Source organism: Globicephala melas, chromosome 1 (assembly GCF_963455315.2).
Source record: "Globicephala melas chromosome 1, mGloMel1.2, whole genome shotgun sequence".
Lineage (NCBI taxonomy): Eukaryota > Metazoa > Chordata > Mammalia > Artiodactyla > Delphinidae > Globicephala > Globicephala melas.
The window spans coordinates 74,017,715-74,023,714 of NC_083314.1; positions in this window are offsets into that span (position 1 = coordinate 74,017,715).

A 6,000-nucleotide genomic window follows, 5' to 3' on the forward strand; every position below is an offset into this window, starting at 1 on the left:
CACAGAGCTCATGTTTAACGCACTACACTGTACTCATAAAGAGCACACCAAGGTCTCCAGAAGCTAAGTGATTCGCTTAGGTTACACAGCCAGTAGCCAAATCTCTAAATTTTCCAGGTGTAAAGCACCTGCTGTCTGCCCCTGGGAAGACAGGCATTTCACATTTTTCATTCATTCCACTAACATATATTAAGCACTAATTCAATGCCAGGAGCAGGGGGTCACGTAGAAGGTGGGATGCTTATTCTGACTGTAAACTTCCCAGCAAGGGGCCTTCCAGCCCATCATCTACTGATATGTGAAATGAGTGGACTCCTTTTATGCCAAATCCATCCTAGAGAGAGCTTCCCCCTGGCAAACACTAGTTCTTCTCTGCCTCACAGGAGCAGGCTCTGGTGCCGACCCCCACAGCTGAGGCCTTTGTGTCTAGTCCACATTTATGTGTTGGTTCATTTATTCAACATCTAGGTATGCATGTACTGTGTGCAAAGGATGCTGGAACTCTCCTTCTAACTTATTTAATACTCAAAATGGAGAACTTGGAAAATGGCTCAAAAATAGAAATTTGAACATGCCATATTCTGCACCCCTCCCCGCTTCTAGCCCTACCTTGCAACACTCCATGCCTTTCTGGGTACTAAATCCTCTGAAACTCTGTCTACACTTTAGCCCCCTGGCCAGCCTTTCTTCTCCTCCTAATTCACTGTCCCAAGGACCAACACATTTTTCTTTGCTTTCAGAAACTTTCAGCCCAGGTCTCCCAGGATGCCTCTACTCTAGCTCACCTGCCCCAGCCAGGGACCAGGAGCCCGTGTATAGCAATGGTGAATACTGCTGTTAGGTCAGGGCTCCAGGTGAGGAAAGGTGTAGGGAAAGGACCAATGAGGTGAGGCTTGTAGGGATGTCCTTGACATCCCAGGTCCTGCTGAGACTCATTTGGGGTTGTCAAGGTAAGTATGAAGCATGTGGTCAGGAAAAGTGCCTGTGTGAGTCCTTGACCACCACCACCTGTCTAATCTTGTCCCCTCTTTCAGTGAATCCAGTGTGTCCGTGCATGGTTTATTCCCAGGTCTGGAGCACCCAGCAGGGACAGGAGGGTGCAGGTGAGCTTTGGGGGCAATGCTTTTGTCTTCATTGGAGCTGAGGGGGTAAGTGGGCTGCTAGGCACAGCAGAGCTTTCCAGAGCAGCAATGTCTGTCCCTTGGCACTGATAGCAGTCATCGCCCTGCACATGAGAAGAAAATGTGGGTCTCTCCTGATGGCTGAATCTTCCAGAGCCTGCTGCTATTTTGTCTCTTTCCTGTCTTGGGAGAGAGGCTGAAACGCTGGGGGATGGTTTAAGGACTGGGCTGTAAGAGGCTTGCTGTTTTTCACTGCTCATGATTTTCTAATTTCCTCCCCAGCAGAGCACCTAGGAACATGTCTGGAAGGCAAGTGGGTCCACGTTCCTGGCTTGTCTCTTCCCAGGACTTATTCCCCCTCAACGAAGCACGTAGTTCAATGCATTAGACACAGTGGGCCCTCAACAAAAACAGTAACTTCCTTTCTCTCATGAGCTTGTTCCGCTCAGAATTCCTCTGTTGTCTGTCCTAAGGTGGGGAAAGGGCAGCCTCCAGAAGCCTCAACTCAGCATGAAAGGAGCCTAAAGGCACCTGCAGTGAGTCAGAACAGGTCCTGCAGGCATGTCTTGACCTTGACTCAGATCACTGGGGTCTTCAGGTGCCCACCAGGATAACCGTGTACTTCTCTCCCAGGAAGGAAAAGAATTATTTGCCAGGGACTGAGCAGGGAAACTCAGGGCTAGGAAGTACGCCATGAGGTTGCTAGAGAAGGTTATGAGAACATCCAGTCCCCATGACCTGCTTGTGACCCAGACCCTGTGTTTCCTTCAGGGACCAGGCGTTGCTGTTGGAGCCATCTTTCCAGTTTTCTTCATGCCCTCACCCGGACTATCTCTATACCACCCTGAGATAGAGCCAGAGCAGCCCAGGGGCCCTCAGCCCAGAGACCCAGGTCACAGACAGGACACAAAGGCAAGGGAACCCTTGTGAGTAGGAGCTGCCCACAAATCCCCCGAGGGCCAGCTTTGCAGTCAGCACCTGCACACAGTGAGCAGAAGACTTGGGCCTGTGTTAGCAAGTCGCAGGGCCCTAAGAGAGAATCCCTAAGTTTAATTGTGAGAGAGGGCTTTCAACTTGGCAAGCAGTGGAGGAGATGTAGACTCAGCCACTCACACTGCAAAACTGGTGTCCCTGTCAGAAACTGTGATTCTGCTGTCCAGTGAATCCTCGTGCCAGAGCAAGATTTGATTTCTCTTAACAGCATTCCTGAACAGCGTCAACTCATGATCTTGCCCTCTTTGCTTTGGTCACAAGAAACCAAGACATGAACTTTCAAGCACTTTTACCATCAGGCAAGACCTTGTGGTAGGCGTGTCATGTTCTAATTCCACTCCTGGCTTTGTTTTACTAGTTTACCCCATTTCTTCAGCTTTCATCTTTCGACATACATTTAAGTCTTGATCGTCATATATATTTTTATATATATTCTAGCTTCATGAGGCTAGAATAAATCAATAAATTAAACATAATAATGTAGCAAAGTAATTCTAATTGGAATAAAATAACTAGTTGTGAAAAACAAACTCTTGCAATGACTTCCTGTATCAATGGTAATGTATTTTTATATTCATCTGCTTCTACTACAGTAATGTAGTCAGACTACATTATATTACATTAATGTAGCTTAATTATATGAAAAACTACCTCAAAACCATGAAGTTCCTAGCTAAAGGGTTTCTCTCCTCACTCTGCATCTTCTACTTCCCATTCCCCCCCACCAAAACCTAAATTAATTCTTAATACTGCTTCTAGATTAACTTTCAACTTCACATAAATTTAAAAGAAAAAGAAATGACTTTCTTAGGCAATTTGAGCATCAATATTCTTTCTAGAATTGTTTTTTATATACTATCAGCCTTAATTTCATATCCATTTAATCCCTAGTCCTAGAGATTTCAAATAGTTATGAAATGAGGCTTTCATACCAAGAAATACAAAATAATTGAGACCAATATAAACCTGCCTTTACAGAAAGTTTATTGCACTGTCCCTGAAAGCAGAGACCTGTCCCTTTTATTCCAAAATTTTCAAAGTCCATGGTCCCCCAAATACCACAGACTGTCTCTCCTATCTTCCTTATCCCCACCTTTACTTCCTACCATACACTACCTTCAGCCTCTTTGCTCTGGATTGCATGAAAAATTTAAATCTTTGAGATGTTTCCAGAAACTTTAGGCAAATTAGACAAGACACATATTTCTGAAACAAAAGGGAGGAAAATAAATTCTAAAAAGGACAAATGATGAGTCAAACAGCCCCTGGTCACTGCAGAAATAATTAAAAGTTCATAGACAAAAGGAAGGAGAAAAAAAAAAAGAAGAAGAAGAAAGGAAAACCTGACAACTACCTCCGGTAAAGTTGAGATAAGCGATGGTTAATTTTATTTGTCGACAGGACTGGGCTCAGGGTGGCCCAGATCACTGGTAGAGTATTAATTATGGATGTATCTGTGAAGGTGTTTCTGGAAGAGGTTAGCATTTGAATCAGTAGACTGAGTATAAAAGACCCAGCCTCATCAATGCAGGTGAGCTTCATCCAATCTGTTGACTGCCAGATTAGAACAAGAAGGTGGAGAAAGGGCTTGAGTTGGGACATTGATCTGCTCCTGCCTTCGGACATCAGCACCCGTGGTTCTTGGGCCTTCAGACTCAGACTGGTTACACCACTGGCTCCACTGGCTCTCAGGGCTTCAGGTTTGGACTGGAACTACACCACTGGCTTTCCTGGGCCTCCAGCTTGCAGACAGTAGATCATGAGACTTCTTAATCATGTGAGTCCATCCCTCATAATAAATGTCTTTTGATATACCTACATATATTCTACTGGTTCTGTTCCTCTGGAGAACCCTAACAAAAATACAAAGCACAAAGGACTATCTAGGTCAACAGAAAAGAGGATGGTGTGTTTGGAATAAGAGCATCCGTACTCCACCTAGCAGCACTTGCCTCTGTGCTCCGGAGCTAGCAATCCTGACATGCACCTGTCAGTAAGTTACAAATCAGTGAGGTCTAAAAATAAAATGAGCATCTGAGAATGTCTGGTTAACACGGTGGTTAAAAAAGATAACTGCAGAGACTTAGCAATATGAGGCTCACAAGGTATATTTTGGGCTAGAATCTTCCCCCCTCTAGTTTTTGTTTGTTTGTTTGTTTGTTTATTGGCTATACGCGGGCCTCTCACTGCTGTGGCCTCTCCCGTTGCGGAGCACAGGCTCCGGACGCGCAGGCTCAGCGGCCATGGCTCACGGGCGCAGCCACTCCGCAGCATGTGGGATCTTCCCGGACTGGGGCACGAACCTGTGTACCCTTCATCGGCAGGCGGACTCTCAACCACTGCGCTACCAGGGAAGCCCCCCCTGCCCTCTGTTTTTGGAAGAGAGATGACCTTGTAGAACAAAAAGAGAACAAGATTTGGACTGGAGGGGAATGTTGACTGATTTTTTACCAGTTGTCTGACCTTGGGAAATTATTATCCTTTCTGAACCTCAGTTATCTTCCTATAAAATGGGAGTAAATGCTCTTATCTCATAGGGCTATTAAAAGATTGAGACCTTCTAAGAAATAAATGTCTTTTGTAAAGAAGACATGTAATAAATGGTAATTTTAATGTTTGAATTATTGTTATAATCATTATTATGGGAAACATTGTCTCTTACAGACATTCCAAAAACAATTTATCAAGAGGTTTCTAGTGAATTTTACCCATGTTGCTGCTACCCCCTTTTTTCAAACATAGGCACATACCTAGAACCCTACATGCATTCTACATACCCTTATGTATTCTAATCAATGGAGTAGACTTTGCAGAAAGCTCATGTCTCTTCTCCAGTCTTCAGCTAATATTTTAATCAGGGTTCTTGGTTCTAGCAACAGAAATCAATTCTGGCTCTCTTTTCAAAAAGGGGATACTTTACTGAAAGTATATCAGAGACTCAGAAAACGGGAGGACTGGGCTTAGGAAATGAATAGGAACAAGAGAGAGTGGGAAGCCCAAGCAGTAGGGACCACAGCAAATGTCATGCTACAGAAATGTTGTGATCCACACATGGACCTGTCCACCGCAGCAACCCCGCACCCCAATGCCACCAGCTCAAGCTGCAAAGTCCCGGGCCAGAGGACTGACTGACCGAGCCTAGGTCACACATCCAGCCATCTCTTGACAACCCAGGAATAGGGGGTGGAATAATCTTGTTCACTGGAATTTTAAAAGGAGAGGCTGCCCTATTTCCCACCAAGACCATATATTGGGTTAGTCCACCTAAAAGGAAATCAAAGTGGTAGTAAGAAGGGTGTGTTGTACTCAAGAGATCAAATAAATAAGTAAATAACAAGAGTCTACTAAAGATAGTAACTTGGGCATCTTAGAATATGACTAATTGGGTCTATACCCTTATTTTTCTCCTTAAATTGGAGAGAATATCCATGGGGATATGATTATTTGAACAGCCACTTCTTATAAGTTTTTCATCCTAACTTCATGAGAACCTCAATAACCACAACTCTCATAGCAGCTTTGGGGCATCGAGAGTTTGCAAGTCAGTGGTACTATTTATATTCCAGTATTTACCCCTGGACATTTTCATGAGAGTGCCAAGTTCTGCTGGTCCTGGCTCCACAGATAACTAAAATTAGTTGTGTATGGCCTGCTTTAGCACCCCACACCTCACCCCTTACAACCACGCATATCCACACTCACCAAGTTCCATTCCTGACTGGAAAACTAGGACATTAAAAGAACTTGCATCTCAGAAGTTCTGGATTCTGTATGTTCCAATCACAGATTTATTTGATTAATCAGAGTGTTTTCTTGACTCTACTTTCTACTTTGAAATGGAAGATTTATGATTAGAGGTGCTTTGTGATCCTTATAAAAATACCTT